Source organism: Rhipicephalus microplus, chromosome 3 (genome assembly GCF_043290135.1).
Source record: "Rhipicephalus microplus isolate Deutch F79 chromosome 3, USDA_Rmic, whole genome shotgun sequence".
Lineage (NCBI taxonomy): Eukaryota > Metazoa > Arthropoda > Arachnida > Ixodida > Ixodidae > Rhipicephalus > Rhipicephalus microplus.
The window spans coordinates 261296188-261323898 of record NC_134702.1 but is presented as its reverse complement, the minus strand read 5'-3'; the positions used below and the strand labels follow the sequence as shown (position 1 = coordinate 261323898).

Here is a 27711-nt window from a genome sequence, read left to right as displayed (position 1 = left end):
AGGCCTTGCTGAAGTACGAGTCAAATCAACTGAAAAAAGCAGACACAAACCCAAGCTGGTGGGATAAGGAAGTTAAGGGAGCAATATTAGGACACCAGGAAGCCTCCAGGAAACACAGGTATGCTAAACAGAGGGGTGAACTGGAAGATGTTGTCAAAAGAAAATGTGATAACTTTTTGAGCTGCAGAAGGGAAGCGTCCGATTTGATCAGTGAAAAGATAAGAAGAAAGAGGGCCTAATTAATGTCGGAAGCACACAAAAAGGATAGAAAGGCAGCTGCAAAGTTTTGGAACCATCTCAATTCTCTGAGTAATAAGACAAGCATGAAACAGAGGTTTATAACTACAGTTCAAGGGGTTGGACTAGAAGGAGATTAGGCAATTGAATATATAAAAACAATGATGACAGAAAAATTTAAACACCAAGAAAGCGCTGTATGCACCGTACAAAATGAGGATGAACCAATTAGCTCAGTGGCTCTACTGGGACAACGAGAGTGAGAAAGGGCAGAAAAAAAGCTCCTTATAGCACATAAACAGGCACTGACGGCTTTCCAATCTTGCTTATAAAGAAACTAGGACCAAACTCTCAGGAAACATTAAGAGAAGCAGCGAGCAAAGCAATAACGAATGGGGAAGCTCCCAATGCGCGGAAAGTAAGCAGGATGAGCATGATCTATAAAGAAAAGGGGGACAAAGCCGATACAAAGAACTACCGTCATATAACAGTGACATCAGTAATTTACAGGCTGGTGATGCAGCTAGTAAAGGAAAGATCACAAACATGGGTGGAGAATGAGGGGGTGCTGGGGGAACTGCAAAATGGGTTTCGTAAACGAAGGAGGTTGGAGGACAATCTCTTTTCATTGATGCATTGTATTGAAATAGTGGGAAAAAAACACAGGCCCATGTGGCTGGCATTTCTAGATATCGAGGAAGCTTATGATAGCGCCATTTAAGAAGACTTGTGGGGAATACTGGACACACTAGATGTGGAAGATGGAGTAACTAATTTTCTAAAGGATTTCTATAAAAGTAACAAGGCAGTTATCAAATGCGAAGAACAGGTATCTGAACCTATGGAGGTGAACGCGGGCATCGACAGGGATGCCCCCTGTCAACTTTGTTATTTATGCTGCATCTACAGGGACTAGGAGCCAAAATAGTGAAAAGTCGACTCGGCTTCAGCCTCTTTTTTGCCAAGCGAGGAAAACACATTCAACAGTCATTACCTGCATTGATGCATGCCGATGATAAAGTATTAGTAGCCGACAACAAAGAAGATCTGCAGGGATTGATAGACATCTGTGGTAATGAGGGAGATAGGTTAAAGTTGAAGTACAGCAGGGAAAAATCGGCAATCATGATTTTAATGATAACAATTGCAGTGAGCATAGGATACAGGGAGTCACGCTAGAAATAGCTAATAAATACAAATACTTGGGCATAAATACATAACGGGGCTGAGTATCTAAGCGAGCACGAAAGATACGTAATGACTAAGGGCACCGGGAATGCAGCTGTAATGAAAAATAGGGCACTGTGAAGCTACAATTGGTATGACGTTGTGAGAGGGATTTGGAAAGGTGTCATGGTCCGGGGTTTCACGTTCGGCAATGTGGTCTTGTGCATGAAATCAGAAATTCAAGCAAGGTTGGAAATAACGTGGAATAGGTAGACTTGCTTCGAGAGCACACGGGAATACCCCAAAACAGGGGTACAGGGTGACATGGGATAGACATCGTTTGAGTGCAGGGAAGCTAGCAGCAAAATTGAATTTGAGAAGCGATTGATAAAAAATGAGGGAATAGCAAGGGGCTATGAAAGTTTCCAGTTACTTGTGCATGAAGAATGCTGATACTAAATGAAAGAAATGAACTCAAAAATTGTCAAGCAAGTATTTAGACAACAGCAGAATACCAAGCCAAATGGAAACATCGGTTAAGAATAATGTGAAGGAAACAGAGAGGGACATGTGGAAGATGGGAATGCTTCCGAAATCATCACTGGAGACCTCCCGAACTTGTAAGCACAAAATTGCAAGGGAAAAATTTTACGATAATTCTCGGTGTAGTTCTCTGCTCTTCGAGGCTAGAGCGGGAGTATGGTGGACCAAGACGTACCAAGCAAAATACGAAGGCACGGGCACGGTATGTTGTGCGTGTGGAGAGGAAGGAAAAGGGGTGAACTTTTCATAATGCTCTGTAAAGGGCTTCGCCCTATAGTCAACGTTATGGCACTGAATTTGTCAAAGCATTTGGGTTTAAGGACAGTGAAAGCAAAATATACTTTACACGGGTAAAAATAACCAGGATGAGGCAAACTGATTAGTGGCTACAATAAAGGCTCGACTGAAATTCAATCTTTAAACACACAGTGATAGTACTTAACTTTATGATTAGGCGGCGTGAGCCACCGCCCGATCTAAAGGGAACAGCTGGATACATCCATCCATTCATCCATCCATCCATCCATCCATTCATCCATCCATCCATCCATCCATCCATCCATCCATCCATCCATCCATCCATCCATCCATCCATGTCAATTTTTTTTAGTTTTCCCAGTGCCACGTAACAACTGAAGGTAATTTTAAGAAATAAAGAGGAGAAATGCGAAGAAATAAGAAGTTCACTAAAAATTTCAAAGTCAACATCTACGGTTGCGATTCGAACCCGGGCCTTAGCGGGCAGTCTAATTCTCCACTATTGTGATGGAGCCCCGTGAACTCTCAAAACGATTCCCCGTTGCAGACTAACAGTCACAGCGCCTCAAGTGGCTTGACCTTTTCTGGGCTTAACTTTCTTTACAATGGTGCTGTGGCCGTTCCGAGCAACAATCTCCTGGTAAAGTATTCAAATACACTTTTGCTTCACTAAAGAGATAGCCATGTTTGATGTTTTGCACTGCGGAGATTACAGCTGCGCATCCATGTCTGCTGACTCGGCACTGCAATCTAGGATGAAGAATAAAGTAGCACATGAACTTGAAGAAGCGTATCGCATTTACGAAGCAGCTGATTCTTTTGTGCCGAAATCGTCGGTGACGCTACTTGCCGGAAATTCGGACTTCTCGGAAGCGTGCCACCCAAATGATATTTGTTTGCTCATGGCTTTTCGCATTCATCTAACCAAGCATATCTATTTCAGTTCTTTTTTTTCAATAAATTCTGATTTGATAGTTTGCGCCATTTTCGGGTTTCTTTCTCGTTTGTTGTTCTTTTGTGCACCACCTTACTTAAATGATTCTTCTCTAGTGGCGAATAAAGTTTGCATTCCATGAAATTGCCCGTGTGATACGCGACGCCAGAAATCTGTGAAAGCTCGTTGCGTTAAACTTACGCGTGTACATTAAGCAACGCATTATCGTGGTAATGTTTTTCGGCATTGACGGATAGTATCCCCTTCAGAGCGTAATAAAAAAAAATGAGGCCCAGCAATCAGTTTGGGGGCTTTTTCTATAGCAGTTGGTGACATGGAGTCATGCGCATTGAATCAATATTTTAAGTAACATAACAATGTTGAGCCATTTATGCGCTTGCAAAGCTCTCTGTAAACTCTTCGCGGATAGGGATAAATAAACATTGTTAGAGACCGATGCGATAATTTGGAAATGGGCAGTCTCTTTACTTCAGCCCTCTTTACGTCAGCCCTCTTTACTTTTGTTAGTGGGGCAGGGGGGGGCGCAGTGCCCTTCTTGCACCCCCAGTAGATACGCCTAAAGACGCGTATCACCTTCCAACAATAGACGATGCCCTAGATCGACTGCACTAGATAGACTGCACAACTTTCGCCGATGAACTACAAGACACTCTATTGGCGAAACAAGCTTGACGAGAGAGGCCCCGGAAAGACTGCCTTCATAACACCAGAGGGAATGCTCGAATTCAGGGTCATGGCTTTCGGTCTATGCTTGGCCTCCGCTACCTTTTGACGCGTTATGGATACAGTACCGGCCAGCTTGAAGTGGCAGACTTCCCTTGTTTTCCTGTACGACATTCTTGTCTTTTCCTCAAACTTCTACCAACACCTCCAGCATCTTCAAGCTGTACTGCAAACAATCAATACCTCCGGAGTCCTCCTTAAGCCAGAGAAATGCCGCTACGCATTGGAAGGTCATATTCCTGGGCCATGTCATCAGATAGCCCAGAGTTTACTCCAACCCTCGGAAAACACCTTCCGTTGCCGCCTTCGCGCTGCCAACCCACAAGAAGGTTGTGCGTCGATTTCCTGGCCTGTGCGCCAATTACAGGCGGTTTGTCAAAACTTTCGCTCGCATGGCCGAGCTGCTCACTAATCTTAAGAGAACCACCGTCAATTTCAAGTGGCCAATGCCACCGGAGGAAGCATTTCAGGAACTGTATGGTTGCCTGGAGACGCCTTCATCACTCGCGCACTTCGATGAAAACGCCAAAACAGAAGTGCGCACTGAGCAAGGAGCGTAGGACTCGTAGTGGTGTTGTGCAGAGGACTGATGGCTTGAAAAGCGTTTCAGTGGGCACGGGAGCAGCGCCTGCAGAGAGGCTAACATGTCGTACTTTTGCGTTTCTCAGGCACTGCTGGCTTTGCTGACTTGGTCGTCGCCCCCCTTCTACACTGCGAATTCCTCGGACACAGTGACTGATTTCGACCAGTTCAGCAATCAGCATAAAGCCACGAACCTTGCCTTCATCGAGATGCCCAGCGTGCAGACTGCCGTGTTCTGCGCAACTACGTCACCTCATTTGCTGACCTTATCGGACCCCTGCGACTACATATACAGCCATCATCTGGAGCAAGCTTTCAGTGGGCACGGGAGCAGCGCCTGCAGAGAGGCTAACATGCCGTACTTTTGCGTTTCTCGGGTGTGTGCCTCACTTTTCTAAAAAAAAAAAAGAGCGATGATCGCTGCCTGCTCCTGTTCCCGTGCCCACAAGTGCTCTGTGAAATTGCTGATGAATGTTTTCGATGGTTTTTTTTGTTGCTATGCTCGAGTGATGTAGAGTTAAACCCAGGGCCAACAACTCGCTCTGTAACCGCACTAGAAATAGAAACTCTACCGGAAGAACCATCACAGCAAACGAACGTGATTTTTTAGCTACTCAAAGACCTTCAGTCCCGTTCTGTGCAATCCGCCGAAAGCCAGACTAAATTAGCTACTGACATAAAATCAATTAAAGCAGGCCAAGTGCAAATCGAGACCAAAACTGGCACTATACAGAAACGACTTGATGAACTAGAAGAGAAAACCAAGGCACTCGATCTGAACGGGGAAAGAATGGCCAGCATGCAAGAATCGATTGATTTCCTAACCGGACAGCACGACACTCTGCAGTGGCGATTAGAAAAGCTAGAGGATAGATCGCGGCGCGAAAACCTACTCTTTTACGGCATTCCGGACGCTCACAAAAGCTGGGAGCAATCCGAAACCAGTATAGTTAGGGCACACAGCGGTGTAGTTGACCCTCTCCCGCAAAACGCCATTGAGCGAGCTCATCGGTTGGGAGCATACCGTCCAAATTAGTGCCGCCCTATCATCGTCAAGTTCTCAAGCTACAAATTGAAAGACTCCGTACTCGCTGCCTGCAAGAAGTTAAAAGAAAAGAACATCACAATTAGCGAAGACCTTTGCCCAGCTACCCGATACGCTCGCTGAAAGCTACTTGAATTCGCAAAAATCCAGCCTAACATCCCCGATTATAAAGTACGCTACAACAAACTTACGATTAACAAAACACAATTCGTCTACGACTCGGCAACAGATAGCGTTAAGAAGCTTGCGCCACACTACGTCACTGCTAACGATCAGGGAACAGCATCGCCACGCGCAGCTATCAAGGAGCATGTGCCACACCACGCCACTGCTAACAATCGGGCCACAGCATCACCACGCGCTGCTACATAGGTAGACGCGAGGGGAAGTGGTCAACCACTATCACACGTCACAATCCTCTTCACTAACATTCGAAGCGTTAGCAACAAGCGAGACTAAATAACTTCTGCTATAGATACTTGTAACGCTGACATACTTGCTCTCACAGAAACCTGGCTACACCCACAAATTCACGACCACGAACTTTTTCTGCCCGCGGATAAATTTTCTATTTTTCGATGCGACCGCACTGCCCGTAAAGGTGGTGGCGTCCTCTTGGCAATTACCAAAGATTTTCTTTCCCAGTGTATTCATATTAACAGCGAGTTAGAGATCACATGGGCACTAACCAAACTTAGTTTTCAAAAAATCATTATTGGCGTTTGTTACAGGCCACCAAATTTTTCCGGCAACTTCGCGAATGAACTACATGACGTAATTAATCTGGTCCCATTAAGATATCCTGATTTACCTCTGTTTTTGCTTGGCGATTTGAACCTGCCGAACATATCAAGGACTTCAGATACACCGATTATGCAGCCTTACTCGACTGTTAGCCAAGACTTCCTAGTATTATGCACTGTATTTTCCCTCACCCAACTTATTACTCAGCCAACACGAATAACCAAACTTGCTTCGAACACCCTAGATCTCGTACTAACGTCGAGGCCAGAGCTTGTCTCGGATATTACACTGTCACATGGCTTAAGTGATCATTCAATAATATCATTCCAGCTAAATATTCAGCGTCCCAAGAAGCCTAAAAAAATAAAAATGATTAAAAACTATTCAAAAGCAAACTTTGAAGCCATTAACAGTAAACTTGGTTAATTTCTTAGTACTTTTTTGGAAAACTTTCACGAACGCAGTGTGTAAGAAAATTGGGACATGTATTCAGCTGCCGTTGCCTACTTGGCAAACAAACACATTCCTGTCCGCGCAATAACAATGACCCAAGATTCCCCATGGTTTAACGCACACCTAGAGCACCTATCAAACAAAAAAAGCGATTATACAGGTCTGCCAAGAAATGCGGGAACGAAGAACGCTGGAATGCCTACAAGCTCGCGTCTAAAAATTATGTAACAGCACTAAAAAAGGCCAAAAGTTATTACTTACAAAACGTGTTACCATTCATGCTAACGAACGATATTAAAAAATTCTGGCGCACAATAAACCCCAAACCCGACGACGCAATCACCCTAGAAGACGCTAGCGGAAATCAAATTCCTTTTGCCTTATGTGCGAACGTTCTAAACGATGTTTTTTCCTCTCACTTTTCCGTTGATGCAAATGACGTTTTACCTAATGCAGAACCCTTTCCCCATCCCGTTATGCCTCCAATATGTATTGATTGTAGTGGTGTTGAAGCGATAATTAGGTCCTTAAGATTGTCTTCCGCTCCTGGTTGTGACCAATTTGACCCGAAATTCTTAAAGAGTGCGTGTGCTTCTTCATCGGTCATACTAACAATGATCTTTCAGCAGTCACTCGACCAAGGTTGCCTGCCCGCTGAATGGAAGATCGGGAAGGTGACTCCATTTCAAAAAGCTGGTAACTGCCATTCCCCACTTAATTACCGACCTATATCACTTACCATTATACCGTGCAAAATATTAGAACACATCTTATTTTCAAACCTTGTAAAATTCCTCGAATCTAACTCATTCTTTACCCTAGCACAACATGGTTTCCGAAAAACATACTCCTGCGAGACCCAACAGGCATTTTTCACACATAAACTGAACGTTATACTGGATCACTCTTCTCAGGCCGACTGCATATTTTTGGATTTTTCTAAAGCGTTCGACAAGGTTTCCCACAGTTTATTAATGCACAAATTACTTCAACTAAACCTTGACAGGAAATTACTAATTGGATTGAATTCTTTCTTAACAATCGTTCTCAGTATGTTGCTGCTAACGGGGTGAATAGCCGCCACACCACTGTCCAATCTGGAGTACCGCAAGGGTCAGTGCTTGGTCCTCTTCTTTTTCTTATTTATGTTAACGACTTACCTGCGTGTCTTTCCTCTCATGTGCACCTATTTGCTGATGACTGTGTAATATTCCGTGAATTAAGCTCCGATGCCGACGTAACTGCTCTTCAAACTGACCTTACTGCTGTCTCAATTTGGTGTCAAAAATGGTTAATGCAACTCAACGTCAACAAGTGCAAGGTTATGAGAGTGTCTAGAACAACTAATCTACCTCCTACCTACTCTCTCAATGGTCTTGCATTGGATACCGTTTCTAGCTATAAATATCTAGGCTTACACATAACCAGCACTTTAAATTTGGCAATCCACACTGAACGCATAATTGCAAAAGCAAACAGAATGCTTGGGTACCTACGTCGCAACTTTGCTAAAGCTCCTTCTTCCTTGAAACTCACCCTCTACAAAACATTGATTCGCCCTAAATTAGAATATGCTGCCTCGGTTTGGGATCCTGTATATGCCAATCTAATGCACTCAGTCGAAATGGTTCAAAATAATTCTACCCGCTTTATTCTTTCTAACTATAACCGCACCGCAAGCATATCGGCAATGAAATCTAGCTTGAACCTACCATCTTTAGCATCTCGCCGTCAGATTCTTCGTTTGTCTTTTTCACAAAATATATCACCATCCCCAATTACATAATGAACTTATTTCACTACCAGATTATGTATCACCTCGTCTAGATCATCGTCACAAGGTCGGAGTCCCATTATGCAGAACAAATGGCTGTCACACATAATTCCTACCACGCACGAGCATCGAATGGAATCACTTTCCCGCATCAATAGCAACTATCCAAGATCATGAACTGTTTAAAAACGCCATTAGCTAAGACTGTATGAGTAGGAGCCGCACCACTGTAATAACTGTATATCCATTGCTGCATTTCTGTATTCTTTTTTCTTATGTGCTAATACCACTCCCCTCTGTACTACCTCCCGGTTCTGAGGGTACCAATAAATGAAATGAAATGAAAATTAGTTACGTAGGCCGGTAGCTATCTAAGGCGGAAGCTGACCACTCCACAACAGTAAAGGACTTTCTTTCCATCATCTTGGCTACATGTAAGTTTCGGGCTTAGATTTATGGCAAGTGCTTCAGAGCTGTGAGCGACCACCATGCCTAGTGTTGGCTAGCTAACTTTAAAAACCTTTCGGGTTACCTCAAACGGTGGTGTCTCAGGCTTGAGACTGCAACGTGACCACCATTCAGCCGTCTGGAAGAAAACACTCTGAAGCCGACTGGCTGTCTCGTGTACCCGTCGACCCACCACCATCCGATGACCGGGATGACGACCATTTCTTGAGAACGATAACTACCAACAACTTCGTCGAACGGCAGCGAGCTTACCCAGAACTCAGGAGCTTTGCGGAATACCTTGAGGCTAACAGCGCGACTGCTCCGAAGGTTTTCAAGAGAGGAGTGAAGTTTTTCTTCCTGCGAAACGGAGTTCACCTAAAGAAGAACTTCTTGCCCCTACGAGCCAAACACCACGTGAGGGTTTCTTCAGCAGTGAGACCAAAAGTCTTTGAAGTCCTACACGACGACCCAACGGCTGAACACCTAGACGTTTCCCGGACGCTCGCAAAATTACAGGAAACGTACTTCTGGCCACGACTTGCCGCCGACGTCACTCATCACATAAGGACCTGCCGAGATTGTTGCCGAGATTGATGAAAGACACCACTGACTACTCCAGTCGGACTTCTCCAGCCTACCGAGCCACCTCACCGGCCGTTCCAGCAAATTAGCATGGACTTACTGCAGCCGTTACCGACGTTCAATTCCGGGAACAAATGGATCGTTGTAGCTATTGACTATCACAGCGCTAAGCCGAGACAAGAGCCCTGCTCAAAGGCAGTGCTACAAAGGTAACAAAGTTCTTCGTCGAGAATATCGTCCTGTATCACGAAGATTAGGAGGTCCTCATTACTAACAGAGGTACGGCATTTAGTGGTTACCTTACTCAGGCGATCTTGACATACAGCCAGACAAGCCATCGCCAGACGACTACGTACCACCGACAGAGCAACAGCCTCACCGAGTGGCTAAACAAGACAATCGCCAACATGCTGGCCTTGTACGTCGACTTCAAAAAAAAAAGACGTGGACGCCATTTTTCTGCACGTGACTTTACTGTAAAATATTTCCATTGAAGAAACGACGGAAATGATGCCATGCGTGTTGGTGCATTGGCAAATTATTTAAACTCCAACCAAAAGTTAGTGAATAAACCAAATGTTTTAAAACCAATGAGGTTTCTTCTTCAAAGGGGATGGTGACTACGTCGCGGTGGCGTCTTCAAAGCACTTGCGGGGTAGTTAATCACCCCCGCCCTCTCACTCTAGTTTTGCCGTGGAGTGCTGTCCGTGTGTATACACTGAGGGAAGGGTTCGAAGAGAGTGGCTGATGTTTTGGGTCGTTCGCTATATATGCCATGACTCGAGTAGTGACCTTTTCTTAAAGTTAGTCTTGCTTTCAAGGATGATGGTTGCTTAAAAATTTATCCGGTGGTCCAAAGTCTCAGCATGCGCTGCGACTGCGTTGCACTCTTTGTCGAGCTTTTGCACGCCGTAGGTTTTTTGCCTCGCCGATATACGAAGGGAACTCAGCGTATGGGATCTTGTTAAGGGCACCGGGGGTGCTGTTAATTGTTGGTTGGTCTTTCAGGCGGTAGAGGCGCAGCCCAGCGTACAAGAAGGCACGTGCGCAATGCAAACCCTCTTTTATTGGAGACCCACGCCAACATCTCGCTGGCTCTCCTGACATATGGAGCTGATACGGGTTCCGGAGGACTGCCAACTGATGGTGATTGAGGTTTTCGTGTAATCTGTTGCTCTGCGCGGCGGGTGGCGGCTGGAATGAAGTTTTTTGGGTACCTGTTTTTTCTGAAGTCCGCAATTACGTGGACCTCTTTTTTCTTCAGCTCCCTGTTATTGAAACATATGTTCTTAGCTCTCTGGAGTAGCGTAGTCACAACCGGGGCCTTGTGCGAGGAGAGATGGGACGAATCATATTGAAGGTAGTGGCCGGTGTGCGTTGGCTTGCTGTGAATGGAGAACTCCAGGTCACTGCGCTTTCTTGCCACCTAAACGTCGAGAAAAAATAGGCAGCCGTCGCTTTCACACTCGGTCGTGAATTCTATGAGTGGTTGCACAGAATTTAGATGCTGTCAGAAGTCTTCAATTTGAGACGTCTTCATGACGCAAAAACAATTGCCTATATAACAAACAAAAGGCTTGGGTCGCGGTGAGAAAGAGCTGAGTGCTTTGTCTTCTATGTGCTTCATGGTCAGGTTAGCAACTGTGAAAAAGATGGAAGCTCCCATCATGGTTCCACTGTTCTGCCAGAGCAGTGGAGTTGCAATGGGAGCTTCCATCTCCGTCATGATGACATACGTAGTCATGGAGCACATAGAAGAGAAAGCACTCAGCTCCTTCTCGCCGTGACCCTAGCTTTTCCTTAGTTATATGGACAACTTCGTTTGCGTCCCGAAGACGTCTCAAATTTAAAATTTCTTAGAGAATCGAAGTACCGCGCACCAAGATATACAATTCATGGACGCGTGTGAAAGTGACCGCTGCCTGCCTTTTCTTGACGTGGCTGAACGCAAGTGAACAAGCTCTATTGCCTGATCACAGTCAGGCTTCTGAGATCGAGTTTTTACACTCACTGTGGGAGTTGGGATACTCTCTCACAGAGTTTTACACTCTCGTGGTGCTAGAGGACAGCGTTTCCTAAATATACAGTAGTGGGAACTCCAACTCCAGTGTCTAGGGGAGCTTCAACGTACGGCGCTTCAGCGAACATGGGAATGATGGGTAGTTTACAGATTCGTATGATCTTCGTACTTCTGGCTCCGTGTGTGTTTGTGTGGCTTGAAGCTGTTTTCTCACGAAAAAAAAATCTGCGTATGTTCAATAGTTGTGCTTCACCACCCCATTATTTTAGGCTTAGCTTTTCGAGTCTGGTCACGAATTTAAAAAGCTCGTTCTTTTTTTTTCGAAACAAAATCAAAACACCGCAATACACGAAGCCACAAGTACGATTCACCACCCGCAAGTACGAAGACAAGGCAAATCCATGTGCTACCCATCATTTCCATGGTCGCTGAACGATTGAAATACCAGATTCCCCTCTAGGTAATTTTATTAAATTCTATGGGCTAGAGTACGTCAACTCCCTCCAAGAGTAGAATCAATCCTGCTGGGCTATGACTAACGTCTCAAATAATTTGAGCATTTTCCGAAAACAGTAAACTGCATCGATTGCTTCAAGATTACGACACATATACAAGACGGGTATCAGCATATAAATTATAATTCTACGCAACACATAATTCTACGCAACAATTATAATTCTACGCAACAGCAAGAAAGAGCATGAAGATCTCGCTCAACGTATCATTCCTACAGCAACTGGTTTTATACTCATGATATCCATCTTCCTTCTAGTGCTGCTGGAACATCTCAATTACGCATTTCGAAGAGGATGTAAACATCTAGCATCTGGTTATCATTAGGTCTCTGTAGGCGCATCAACCTTTTGTTAAAAACTACATTACATCCAATCCCGCTTTTATAACTAAATTATATTTATAAGCTGGTATTATGTGATATCGGCTCAAGGCGGCAAAGCAACTTATGCGCAAGACTGAGAGTGGTAGGTAGACGCTTAGAAACACAGTTGGGACAATCTCTTAGCAGTGATGGCCCCGAAATAACCACGCGATAGCAGACGACGCTCAAGGTGATTCTCACGTCTCTGCGCGAGGAAAACGAAATAGATCAGTGCCGAGGTCGTGGGCGCTCGAGGAACGTCGAATAAGAAAAAGCGTCTGGCAGTACCTTCCTGATCTTGAAATGGTGTGGACGTCCTTCTAAGGCCGCCACGGAACCCAGTATATCTGACGGCCGCAACTTCACGTCACAATTGGCATCCAATGGCTCTAGGTGAGCTAAGAAGACGTTTACATCTATGCGGGGACGTGACTATCGGCGCACTCTTTTGGCTCAACCTTTGACGTTTGGACAGCATCGGCTCCATGATCCCAAGATGGTGACGGCGCCATGTTCTGTCGACGTGTTTGAGCAGCTGGATGACGCCTCCCGGGCGGAAGGCTACCGGTCGGCTGTGCCTGAAGCCGATGTCCTAAGGACCAAAAGGGGCTCAGGAGCGAATTCGAGGAACTGAAACTGATGATTCTCAAGGGCCATGACGCCGCCAAAGACGACAATGCACCACAACCGCCTCTTGACTCGCAGATGAAGGCAAGACACGAGCTCTTGCGTAACTTACTTGCTCCACTAGTAGAGCGCATCGAGTGTCTGGAGTTAAAAAAAATTGACGGCAGATCCACGAGGTGAATGATTATGAGATCGGGCGACGCTACTGGAAGTAATAGAGAGTTTTAGTACTGCGTACGCTGCGTACATGGCGGCGTTGCGTACGTAAGGACGCCACGTTGTAGTGCGCATGCGCAGACCGGAACGCGCACGTATCGCGTTACGTACGCACCCGCTACATACGCACGCATGAGATGCGTGCGTGCGTACGTATGAGCTGATCGCGCCGCTCTCGAACAAGTTCGCGACAGCGCGAGACTTCGTTTTGCAAAATGGCGGCATCGAAGGCAAGCACCGACCGGCTCTGTGGATTAAAATATGGCCATAATCTGGCTATAACACTTGGATTGGCTCACATTGGCTGTCAACAACACGTGCTTCTATTTTGATCTACCAGATGGCGCAACACGCTTCACGCTCGTTACGTACGCGTATACTGGTAGGTGTTCTGTGGTACTACGGCGTACTAAAAGCTGATTAGTGGCAAACGACGCCACGTAACGCAAGGCGCTTGCGTGATGCGTACGTAGCACCATTCCGCAGTACTAAAACTCTCTAATACCGTGAAATCTTTTCCCGTTGTTTCGCCTGGCGATATGCGCGCTGCCTCGCCGCTTCTCATTGTCGAACGTTTTCAAGATCTGTTTCGCGACGTTGACGTGCCGCCTCGGCCTTTCATTCCCGTATGAAAGGATCTTGCCGACGCTGACGTGTCGCTGCTGCTTCTTGTTCATGTACGGCGTGATGTTGCCGACGCTGCCCTGTTGATGTGGCTTCTTGTTCCCGCACAGCAGGATCTTGCCGACGCTGACGTGCCGCTGCAGCTTCTTGTTCACGTACGGCGGGATCTTGCCGACGCTGTCTTGCTGATGTGGCTTCTTGTTTTTATACAGCAGGATGTTAGCGGCGACGTCGCGCAGCTTTCCGGCGTGCTTCTGCCTCACGTGCACTCACTTCATGGTCCTGTCTGCGAGCGCGCGCCGCCGCTGCCTTGCGCGCCCGCCTTTCGGCATCCCTATTCACACGAGCACACACCGATGGCAACGAGCATCGGCAACTACAAATGTGTATTGATATGGTTTTGATTATAAAACCATTGTTTTAGAAAAACACCTGGCGTCTTTCGTTAGGCAGCTGAAGTCTTTTTTTAGGGGCGAAGCTTCTTATAGCGGCATCCATTCGTCCCTCGTACCCACTGTAGTATGTAAAAAGTATAACATTTTGACCTCCAAAGTGGTGCCGGTTAGAGATTTCTTCTGTGCGTTGTTGAACAATAAAAAATTGTACTCAATGTACATGCCAATGGCTGCTAATAGGGAATGAGAGACAGGAGCATTCGGCTTTTAGTTAACGCGCACGCTGCGATCCCATTAGCAGCCATTGGCATGTACAATGAGCACCATCTGACAAGAAAGGATTCTACGTTATACTCGCTGAGTGTAACCTCCTTAGCTTTAGAAAGGTTTAGCTAGCGTTGAGCCACAGTGCCATGAATATAATGAACTAGTATATACCGTGAATGAACTCGAGGTGGTTGAAGGTGGGAAGTAGATACGAAGCGCAAGCCGTCAAAATGTAAAAGGCGAATTCTCCAGTCTCTCATTTCCCATTAGCAGCCATTGGCATGCACATTGAGCACTGTCTGACAGGAAAAGGTTGCTACGATATACTCGCTGGGCGTAACCTCGTTGGTTTTAAAAAGGTTTAGCGTGCGTTGGGCCGCAGTGCCAAGAATACAGTTAACTAGTATATACCATGAACTCGAGGCGGTTAAAGGTGGGAAGTAGACCCGAAGCGCAAGCCGTAAAAAAGTGTGCGTGTGCCCTCTTTCGTGTCGTCCTTGGAATGTCCGCTGGATAGCGGTGCTTGTATATGGGGAATATATGATGAAAATATGCGAGATGGTGGTACTTGGAGTGTTGAATAGATGGACGAACGGACACACAGACAAATGCATGAATGGACGCATGAGCGGACGCAGGGGCGGATGCATGGACGAACGCAGTGACGGACGCACGAACAGACGCACGCGCGGACGGGCGGATGGACGGTCACACACACGAATGCATGGACGGACGAAAGCAAGAACGAATGAACAGACAAATGCTTCGCCCCACTCTCCATCATTCACTCCGTGGATACGCTGCCAATTTTTTTTTCCTTTAGAAACATCTGGCGTCTTTTTGTTTTGCTTTTAGAAGTCATCAGGCGTCTTTCATTGGTTTATTTTATCAATCAACTGCGTTCTGAACAAATTTTTTTTATTGTTTAGTCACGCACAGGAGGAATCTCACCAGGCAATACCTTGGAGGTAAATAATGGCTGCTACTGGGAATGAGAGGCAGCAGAAGTCGGCTTTTAACACTTCTACTTCTACTTATGTTTCCTACTGGAACACGCCATTGGCTACTAATGGGGAATGAGAGACCGGAGCATTCGGCTTTTAGTTAACGCGCACGCTGCGATCCCCATTAGCAGCCATTGGCATGTACATTGAGCACCATCTGACAAGAAAGGGTTCTACATTATACTCGCTGAGTGTAACCTGCTTAGTTTTAGAAAGGTTTAGCTAGCGTTGAGCCGCAGTGCCATGAATATAATGAACTAGTATATACCATGAATGAACTAGAGGTGGTTAAAGGTGGGAAATAGATATGAAGCGCAAGCCGTAAGAAAGTAACAGGCGAATTCTCCTGTCTCTCATTTCCCATTAGCAGCCATTGGCATGCACATTGAGCACTATCTGACAGGAAAAGGTTGCTACGTTATACTCGCTGGGCGTAACCTCCTTGGTTTTAGAACGTTTAGCGAGCGTTGGGCCGCAGTGCCATGAATACAATGAACTAGTATATACCATGAACTCGAGGTTGTTAAAGGTGGGAAGTAGACCCGAAGCGCAAGCCGCAAAAAAGTGTGCGTGTGCCACCGCTCGTTTCGTCCTTGGAATGTCCGCTGGATAGCGGTGTTTCTATATGGGGAATATATGATGAAAATATGCGAGATGGTGGTACTTGGAGTGTTTAATAGATGGACGAACGGACACACAGACAAATGCATACATGGACGCATGAATGGACGCAGGGGCGGATGCATGGACGAATGCAGTGACGTACGCACGAACAGATGCACGCGTGGACGGGCGGATGGACGCATGGACTGTAACACAGAAGAATGCATTGACGGACGGAAGCAAGAACGAATGAACGGACGAATACTTCGCCCCACTCTCCATCATTCACTCCGTGGATACGCTGCCAATTTTTTTTTCCTTTAGAAACATCTGGCGTCTTTTCGTTTTGCTTTTTAGAAATCATCTGGCGTCTTTCGTTGGTTTATTTCATCAATCAACGGCGTTTTGAACAAAAATGTTTTATTGTTTAGTCACGCACAGAAGAAATCTCACCAGGCACTACCTTGGAGGTAAACAATGGCTGCTACTGGGAATGAGAGACAGCAAAAGTCGGCTTTTAGCACTCATACTTCTACTTACGTTTCCTACTGGAACATGCCATTGGCTGCTAATGGGGAACGAGAGACAGGAGCATTCGGCTTTTAGTTAACGCACACGCCACGAACTTTTTATTGTTCAAGAAAGCACAGGAGAAGTCTCCCACTGGCACCAACTTGCAGGTAAAAATGTAACACTTGTTAAACACTTTGAATACGACTACGAGGTATGAAAAGGTGCCGCTTTAAAGAGCTTCGCCGCTAATACGCATGAAAATTCTGATTCCGAAACACTCACGCCTCCAGAAGAGAGCAAAGCATCGATGAATTTTATACGCAGCTCGAGAAAGCAACAAAGATAAGCCAGAAGCGATTCAACCGTGTGCATGTCTGACAGTGAAGGTTCTCGCGACCGACTTTCGAGTTTCACGGCAAGCCCCCACCGTATCTCAGGAAAGCTCTAAACGTCTAGTTTCACCAAGTTGACTATTGGCTTAGAACCTTCAGCGTTCCCAATGAGGTCGCTTTACCGTCCATCATTTTAGGGCTCCCATCTAAAGACTTTACATTGATGCGTCACCACACGAAGGTGGCTGGTATCAATACTTGAGCTGACATGAACGCAGCGTTCCGCCGACGTTATGCATGGACTGCGATGTAACATCTAAGCAGCGAATGTTTGGCGCAACGCTATGTGCAGGCGAGTCATGTAGAGCCTTCGCTTACTAAAAGCTCGAGCTGATGGAGTAGTGCAATTATCCTGTATTACAACAGGAAAAGGGCCAAGTTATCATGGCTACTCTGTCACCCATGGCAAAGAAGCACGTTTTTGATAAAACATTTTAGCGGCTAGACGAAATGATAAGCTCTTTTCTGCGTTTTGACCAGATCAGAGATTCGGTGGAAAGCATTCAAATTTTGGCTGTAGAAGAACGTGGAACGCCATCCAGAACGCAGTCCGTCAAATGCCATGTTATGGCAAAGCGTTCACCTCGGAAGCTCATGCACCATCGTCAACGCACGGACAGCATAGAGTCTAGCGGTTCCTCAGATGATGAAGTACCTTATAGAAAGGTGAAAGGGGCTATGAAAGCTAAACCATCACCATCACGGCAATCGACTAATTCCACAGCGCGTGTTTTTGAAAGGTCGCAAGAAAATGTCTTCAGAGCTCGCAATCTGTGCTTGAACTGCTCCAGAAGTGGCCATTTTGTCACGCAGTGTCTTCTACCACTAAGTGCAAAATTTTCGAAGTGACAGGAAGATTTTGAATCTTCCAGCTCACAACAGCGGGGAATCAAACAGCTGGTGATGCCGATGCCCGCGATCAGTCGTCAATAATTTAGTAGATGTCTTGTGTCTCTGAAGGCTTACTTTTTCTGTTCCTGTCGCCATAAACGCCCAAACGATTAAATGCATCTTGTACTCGGGAGTTGTACAAAGCTTGATTATGGCACCAATAGGTGAGAAATTTGAATCAAGCATAAGGCAACATATGCTGACGTTGCTGATGGCATCAGCATATGCCATTAGCAACAAAATTCAGGTCAAGTCAGTGCTGTGGTGATAGTGGACGACCAAACACTGCAGAATAACTTTGTCATTGTTCCCCAGTTATCTGAAGAAAGAACACTGCTAGGCGATGATTTGTTGCGAGCTTCAAGAGCCGTCATTGACAGGGCATCGGAGAGCTTTGCGGTAGCAGTCCCACAAAGGCTACGCAAGGTTTACCTAGTTAGGGAGCAACCAGTGCCAGCTTTATCACGGAAGTTGGTTGCTGTAACCTGGCAGCGCATGTCGGAAGGTAAAAATTTTTAATGGTCATCACTGGGACAAAGCTTTTGTACGACCGCTAGTCAGTCATAGTGGAGCCTATGGTAACAGCTGCACCAGAAAATACAACGAAGGTTTTGATCACGAACTGCTCTTCTCAGGCCGTTTTGCTTCCACATCAGATGGCAATCGGCCTCATTGAAGAAGCAAGCAGGATTAAGGTTATTGAAATTTCTGTAGAGGACTGCCAAAAGAGCCTCCAAATTTCATGCCTTGCATCTCCTAAGGACCTTGATGCGCCACCAGCTGATACGGTCGTCGATCCTCCGCACCGTTCAATCGCAATAGGAGACATCAGCTTTAACATTGGAACAACGTTATTTTTCTATGAGGTGCATGTCATGAAGATTTTGTTTGCGCAACGTTCGTTTTGCTTTGCGCAGTCAAATACAGATGTAGGCTCCTGCACAGTTGAACGACATTTCATTCCAAAAGGAAATGCAAAGCCAATATCGCAACGTCCTCACAGATTGTCACCAGCAAAGCGGGATCTCGTCAAGAGTGTGTTCAAGGACCTCATTGGTGCCAATAAAGTGCGACCTCTTTGACCTCATTGGGTGTCACTCACTTTCCTTGTAGCTAAGAAAGTTGAGACGACGCGCATGTGCGTTGATTATCGACGTCTCAACGCTGTCGCGGAGGACATTGTGTAACCTTTCTCAAGAATTGAAGATGCGCTTCAGGCACTCACCAAAAGCAAGTAGTTTTCTGTTATGAACTTGGTGTCTGAATTTTATCAGATCCATACACCAAGTCCATGAACATCAGATTCACATACCATGCATCCAGATGATATACAGAAGACTGCCTTCATTACGCCGTGGGGTCTTTAGTAATTCCTCCTGACGCCATTTGGCCTTAAAGGTGCCCCATTCACATGTCAGCGAGCCGTGGATATGATCATTGACGGTATAAATGAGACAATGCCCTTTTGTATATGAATGACTGCGTAGTCTTCAGCCGGACCTTTGAAAAACACGTCTCAAACCTTCATAACATATTTACAAGGTTCGAAATGGCAGCCTTGAGCTTCAAGCCACAGAAGAGTTTCTTTTTTTTAATAGTGACATCAATTACCTTAGGCACGTTGTCACAAAGGACGGTGTATCTCCTGACTCATCGAAACTGGTAACGGTTCGGCTATCCGGTATCCTCGAAATGCACAGGAACTACAATTATTATTCGAGCTCACTTTTTACTTCAGGAAGTTTATCCGGAATTAGTGCGTTATCGCAACAGCTTTTCCATCCTTCCTAAAGAAAAACGCTACTTTTCCTTGGGAAAAAAATCAGCAAGTGGCTTTTGAGGCATTAAAGCGCACATTGTACCAGCCGCCTGTCCTTAAGATATTTTCTAATAAACCAGAATTCGGTGTCCAAGTACACAAAGGTGCATCTAGGCTCGGCTTGGGAGGTCTATTGCTGCTAGACGATGAAGAGCAATAATATTGTCCAGTGCTTATAGTTTGCTCGCAAAGGCGCAGAGTTTAATTATACTTTCATAGAACTTGCAGTAAAATGTACATTAGAAGATCTGCGACCATACCTGATAGGCTGAAAATTTCAAGTTGTCAGCGACCACCACGCACTGTGCTGGGTCTTGCGCTACGAAGACAGAAACCAATGCCTTCTTCTTTGGTCTTCTGCAGGAATTTCACCTTGATGTCATCTATAAATCAGGAATATTGCATAGTGCACCAGATTGTCTTTCCAGGAATCGCCCTTTGTTGATGATGCTGAACCAATTCTTGCAATGTCATATCCATCACTGCAATTCTGTGACAACAAGGGTGAGGGGTAGCATCAGGATGCATTTTGCGCTAAAGTCATGGATATGTTTAGCGGTGCGCTGGGTACAAAAAAGCAACAGAAACGGGTAAAATGGAGTTTATCACGCATAACGACGTGTTGTACAAAAGAGACCAAGGCCCAGTCAGCAGTCCACTTCTCCTGTGCCTTCCTATACAACGATAAGCTGAGGTTCGTGAAATGCAAGAAAGACAATAGAGTGGTCAGATGGGCATCAGACGAACATTTGATGCTCTGACATCTAAGTATTACTGGCCGAAGCTCTATGCAGATGTTAGATGGTAATTGCGTTACTGTGACCTTTGTCAGAAAATGAAGATGTCGACATCGGTGCCTTATGGTTTATTACAGCTAATAGAAGTCTACAGCCCGTTTCACACAGTTGGTTTGGGCATAATAGGGTCATTCAATACTTCAAGAGTTTACAAGTACATCATTGTAGCCATTGATTAGCTCACAAAGTTCGTGGTGGCAACACCACTCCGGAACATAGAGCCCGCAACCATCCATAACTTTGTCGAACGATGGATCATATTGAAGCACAGATGCCCAGCCAAAATCATCACAGACCACAGTACTCAAATGATGGTGCGCTCTACTGAAGCATACTTCAAACATCGGGGCATCAGATATGCTGCCACTACCACATATCTCCCCGCCGGAAACGGCTTGTGCGAAAGAGCCAATACACAATCAAACAAATGATTGTCATGACTGTCACCGGGGAGAAAAATGTACCGATGTCCTCGCTTATATTGTATTCTGTTACGACACCGGGTACCAAGACGCGGTTCGCCTAACTTCCTTCTTCTTGGTTTACGGTAGGAATCCAGTGCTACCACTAAATGTTCTATACAGCAGCCGAGAGCTTGAAAAGCTGTAAGAAGAGCCAAACTATTTTACGGTAGTGCGTGAACGACAACAAAAAGCCAGAAAACACGCAGCCTCACACATACGACTTGCTCAAGGAAAACAGAAGTGGCACTTTGACAAGCACCACAAGGACATTGTGTTTGAAAGAGGACAACTGGTGCCCCTCAAGGCTCCAACGTGTGGTATGAAAACCACTACACCGTACACCAGACCTCACAAGATAGTGAAAAAACTTTCCCCCCGAGAACCATGAGATCGAACTGGCGGACAACATGGGAAGTGACATTGTACATGTTTAAAATGAAAAACATATCTGAGCCTCATTGCTCACATGGAGCAAGCCATTGCTTCGGACTAAGCTGTACACGGGTGCCGTGAAGTGTAAATAGTTGTTGGTGCTTGTATATAGTTGTGTTTGCCTGAAATTGGATAGACAATGTTTGTTGACTTTTGTAAATAGTTACAGATAGGACTGTTTAGGTTTGCTTAGTTATGTCTGTCTTCGTGTTTCGTGCATGAAGTCGGGAAGGCTAGTTTCCGAACCCGGGCATGTGACAAGTGATAGCAGACGACGCTCGGTGTGTGTCTCGCACCTCAGCGCGAGGAAAACGAAGTATATCAGCGCCGAGCGCGCGGGAACTCGAGAAACGTTAAGTAAAAAAAAGGGTAGTCTGGCAGTCCCTTCCTGATCTTGAAACAGTGTGGACGTCCTTCTAAGGCCGCCACGGAACCCAGTATATCCAACGGCCACAATGGCATCTCACACTTATATTCTTGTTTACCTCGTCTACACTTTAATGTACCAATGATAAGCTTGCGAGATGCTCAAACTTCAACCTTCGCGAGCTACCTGCACCGAGATCGGTTCAACTAAATGTGACCCGTACGAGTATACAACTCCCAGCATATGTGGACGTAGCTTACTGGCAAAGTCCGTCATACATGTAATCGACGCTTCTGGGTTTATCAATATGTTATTGCGAAAAGTAAGAGTGACTCAACAGGGAAGACTTGCCATCCGTTTACCTAAGTTGTTTCTTGCGTGCGGTGTGCGCAAAATGAGCGTTGAGCATCGATGCGACGCGCTTTCAGCCTGCGGCGCAGCGCACAGGGGCTGCCGCCGAAAGCCGCCGGGGCACACTTTCGGCCCATCGCCAACTCATACGTGAAAACACAGGCTTGTCGTTTGGTGCGCGTTCATAAAGTAACACGATGAGACATTTTGTGCTCATAGATATTAGTTTTTTAGCAATCGGCTATGTAGTTGCAGCTTTAGGTTCACAGATGCAAATTGTTGCACTCTGAAACGGCCGCTGCATATTTCATTTCATTTCATTTCATTACCTTAAAGGTCCCCAGGGGGACATTACATAAGGGGTGGGGTTACAAAAAAACGTACAAGAAAGCCATGAATTAGCTCGAAAAATGGCTTGTGACGCTATGCATAAATGTTGATGGACAGGTGATTGCTGCAATATGGTGGGGGAGGTCATTCCAGTCTTTTGCTGCACGAAGAAAAAATGAGGCAGCAAAAGTAACGGTGCGGGAACGTTGACGGGCAACTTGAAAGACATGACCAATGCGATATGTCCTGCGAAATGGGGGGGGGGGGGGAAATGTAAGGTTCGATTGCAAGTGGACTGTGAAAAAGTTTATGAAACAAGCAAAGGGTGGCAATGCGGCGGCGGGAAAATAGAGGGGACAGGCCAATTTCTTCTTTTAAAGATTACACGCTAATGTGATAGGCATATGAGGAATGAATGAATCTAGTAGAACGGTTTTGAAGTAATTCGAGTGCAGTAATGAGATACGCGTGTTGTGGGTTCCAAATTGACGATGCATATTCAAGCTTGCTTCTTACGAGGGACTGATATGCTAATAATTTTACATAATGGGTTGTGTTGCGCTGATGACGTTTTAGGAAGCCGAGAGTACGATTAGCAGCTGCGATGATAGTCCGGATGTGCTCAGCCCAAGTTAGGTCACTGCACAAAGTTAGGCCAAGGTAGTTGTAGGATTGCACAAGTTGAACAGGAGTGTTAGAGATTACGTAGGAAGTGGTGAGCGGGTTATGGCGACGCTGAAACGACACAAGTTTACATTTGTTAGGATTAAGCTCCATTTGCCTACGTTCACACCAACGCTGGACTTGGTTAGTGTCACTTTGGAGGCTAATTTGATCAGATAAATTCGTTACTGTGCGGTACAAAGCGCAGTCATCAGCAAACATGCGTATGTTACAAGTTCGTTGGTAGGTCGTTAATATATATTAGAAATAACAAAGGGCCAAGGACGGAACCCTGAGAACACCTGATGTAACTGGAATAAAGTTGGAGAGCTGATCATTTACAAGGACCGATTGGGAACGGTTATGTAAGAATTCTTGATCCAGATTAAGACTGCGGGGTGTAAGTTTAAGTGGGAAAGTTTCAGTAACAGGCGTTTATGAGGTACCTTATCAAATGCTTTGGTGAAATCTAGAAATATGGCGTCGGTTTGAAGGTTATTATCGTGATTGGAATGAAGGTCATGAACAAAAAGTGCTAGTTGAGTTTCGCATGAAAACCCTTTTCGGAAGCCATGTTGTGCAGGATGAAAAAAATTAACCTTCTCAAGAAAACTGATAGCGTATCGTCGCTTGCAAAAGTAAATTCACTTGTTCGTACTTATCCATATGGTGGTTTTGGGACGTTAAACCTTACATATTAATCAGATCAATCATCAGCGCGCACTTTTCGAGCATTACAGGAGAAATAAATTTATGCGCATGTCCACGAGCATAAAAAGTCAGAAACGACTATTGCGCTCAGCAGTAAAAGCTGATAATTGGCCCCGGGTTCTCTATAACTCTTGCATATTTCCTCTGTTGGGAAATTAGAAAGAAACTTGGTGTCATGGCATTCGCGGCATCTCATGCATGGACGGCAGTAGTTTCTGTGGTATGAAGACACAATGTATATTTACTAATTTAAATAACGTATCTGCTGAAATTTCAACCCGTAAAGCGGAGTGGCGCATTTTCTTTTTACTGAATTCAGGGACGAAGCTCATTAAGGCGTGGGTCGGTCGTCAAATATATGTATGCATGTAGTAGTAACCACCTCATAGCATATTCACGGAGTTAATGATGATGAGTTGGGCGAAGCTTCGGAGGGTTTTCTAGCCAAAGCACGAATCATCCGTTAGCCGTCATACGTCGTCGGTCTGTCTGTCTGTTTTACAGACCAACAACCGGACGCACGCACGGACGGGTGCATAGACGAACAGACGGACGCAGAGACGAACGCACAGATGCACGCGTGGGCAAACGGAAGAATGGAAGTACGAACGAATGCACGAATCGACACATGGATGGATGGACGCACGCATGAACAGAAGCGCGGACGTAAGCATGCATGGACGGACGGATGCATGAACGGACGCATGCACGGATGAACGGATGGAAGCGAGATGGAACGGACAGCCGGAAACGCAGATGGACGCTTCGCCCAACTCATCATCACTCACGTCGTGCATATGGTGTGATTTTTGAACGTGGCGTAGAAGTAGTGTACCCGACTCGTCATACGTTGGTGGCGAGTTCCAACCCGGCTACTATAGGTTTATTTTACCTCATGTTTTCACTATATCTGTCAGGCCTCTACCGTACTCTTTTAACAGTTTTTATGACATAAACTACTTTTTGGGGACGCGTTGAACGTTGCAGCTGTTTGTTGCTTCGAACGTGTTGTTGCTGTTGGCTCTTCGGGAACGAAACGTTCAAGATCACACATCCGAGCTTAAGTTATCATTGAAAATTATGTTATAAACTTGACACATTGAACCTACATACGAGGCGTCTACGTTCATAGGCGCATGGTTAAAAGACAGGTAAATTGCTTTGCGGTGTCGGTGGTGACATACAGACGCTTCATTGTACTGCGTCTGTAAGGACGAAGTGCCAGACCCCATTCACGCCTCATCATCACGAGATTTGCATAGATTGGGAACTCCCCTGGGCAACAGAGCATTCGCAGTGTCTTTTACTCTGTGTTCAAAAAATGAGTAAGTTCCGCGGCCAACTCTTCCCTACTCCCCCACGGCGTTAAGTAAATCTCGGGTGAATGACACAGTTCCTCTGGTCTTGCAGTACTCCCTCAATTTCTGTGAGTGTAGTCAAAGAGCTGCTTCGTATCAAAACCTTCTGCGATGGTCCTTGCGACAGTACAAGGTAGGTCGAGGTCTTGGTACGCTCGACTACGAGGTTGTCCTCGACGGCATTACTAACTCTGAATGGTCGTGTGCGCCACCTGAACTCGTTCATGTCGTGCGCCTCAAGCCAATTCATGTGCTTGATGGAACTAACAACTGTAATCGTTGTTATGATAATAACTCGGTTTGGACGAGTTGGCCCATACTGCAAAAAAATAATCCCGTGCAAACCACCGGGGAAGGAAAGGTGATGGTCTTTCCTTTAGCCTATCTTTTTCTTCCCCGGTGGTTTGCGTCATGCGATTTTCTTGCAGCATTCTTTGCTGCTGTTTCTCGAATATTGTGCTTATTGCTTACGCCTATTTATTGTTCTACTTTTTGTTTGCTTGCTGCGCGCATTTTTTCTCTGTGTTCTGTTTTCAGCATCGTCACCATAGTTTTAAAAAGGTGGGCAACGCGCCACACCGTTCTTCATTTTTCCCCTGTCGTTTCATTCCACTACAGCCCACAAACCCTGTCAGGAATATTGAGCCCAAACTGTGCCTCATTGTTCTAGACGATTGCTATTACTGCCGATAGTTCTATTAGTACTGCGCGCAAGAGCTGAGCTACCACAGCAGCCATCATTTCATCCATTTTATCGGGTATATAGGTCAATAGATGATTTACCGCAGCCAGCTTTTCAAAGCAATACTAGTTGGTGCCACCACGCCGAAGCGCCGCGGCCTTCTCCTCGGCAGCACGTCCACGATATCGCGGGTGGTGAACGTTGTCATGCAGCCTCCGGCGAGAAACGGGTAGCGCGAACTATGCGGGTGCCGGCAAGCGTAGCAACAAGATTCGTGTTGTTAGCAGTTTACCGAGCCCGGTCCGTGGCCGGGCGACGATGTGAGAGTATGTGAAACACCAGTGCTCACGGCACTGTCTGCAATGTCAGCACCTAACCCTCTAACTTCCGCGCCTGCTTTTCTGGCCTTCAACCCGGGACCGGCAGCGATGAATCGGCCGGCCATCGGCGACGGTAAAGGAAAGTTGAAATGAGACGGCCATTAGATTACGTGTTCAAACGCTGCAGCGCCTGTTCATTGCTATGGGAATGCGTCACAACGAGTGTGGAAGCCTGTTTTAGTGCGATAGCAATTACAATAATACGTGAGCAACGGGTCATTTACGCTGCCAACTATCTACAAATTATATTTTTAAGAGTGGTTGCAGTGCTGGCCAGTCTGGCTATGAGCTCAAGGAGCAAGCGACCTTCATCCTCTTCGTCGGGCACACACTCGCCTCGACAATATGCGTTCCAGCAGCCTATGCATGTAGCATAATCCCATTGGCAAAGGCGCTGTCTCGGCTCATCTAGACGTCAACGCCAATGAACAAGTGGTACTGCTTCAGGCGTGCGACGTTTACGATGTCGCTGGCCTGAGGGGTGTATAAAGATGATGAGGCAGCAGAAGCGATTGCATACCTGACGGGAGTCACTGCACGAAGCACTCTGCATGGCCCTGCGTACCGACAGAGCAGTTTGTCAGACAGGCCAACATGCCTGGTCGGAGACCACAGCAGAGCCAACGAACCGGGTGGGAAGTGCACGACACGGTGTCGCTGATCATACCGTCACTGTTAGTTTATCTTTTTCAGCATGGAGGGGGGAGTTCAAAGGCGAGCACGAGCGGCTACTTGTGTGTGCGCGACCCGGCTGATGGCGTCCAGGGCATAATCAGTGGTCAGAGCTGCTGACAATGAAATGACTGTATGCAGGGGCAATGTGGGTTTATGGCCGAACAACAAAAATGGGGAGTAACCAGCCGTGCCCTGGCGCGAAGAATTGTACGCAAATATCGCGTATGGTAGAGCGAGGTCCCATTCGGAGTGGTCTGAGGAAACGTACTTTGAAAGAATGTCGATTAGGGTTTAGTTCAGGCGCTCCGTAAGGTCGGACGGTATGAAGTAGTGAGCTCGTGGCGCGTTTTCCGTGAGCGCAGGATGTTCGCTATGTCTCTCGATAGAAATGTACGGCTTCGGTTTGTGAGCAGCTGTCGTGGAGCAGCATGTTGCAAGATCATGCCGAGCAGAAGAAAATTGGCGGCGGCGGTGGCACCACGTGTTGGAAGAGCGCGTGCGACGGTGTAAGGTATGGCGTAGTCTGTGGCCACAGCTATCCACCTGTTGCCAGCAGAAGACAGGAGAAAAAAACCGAGTAAGTGCAATCCGGTGCGGAAGAAAGTTCGGAAGAAATATCGAGTGGTGGAAGACGCCAGCCGGAAGCGTCGACGGTGTCTTGCGGCGCTGACATTCCTCACGCGCCGCGACGTATCTTCTGATGGAGCGTGTGAGACCTGGTCAATAGAAGCAACAGCGAA

The 27711-nt window shown here is 46.1% G+C and overlaps 1 protein-coding gene and 1 pseudogene across 1 annotated transcript in view; one reads left to right on the top strand and one right to left on the bottom strand.

The window, feature by feature from the left end:
• The window catches only part of LOC142803551 (uncharacterized), a 207787-nt gene that overhangs the window by 52350 nt on the left and 127726 nt on the right, over positions 1–27711 (bottom strand). The window lies entirely within an intron of this gene.
• LOC142802678 (uncharacterized) lies at positions 4827–5882 on the top strand (annotated as a pseudogene).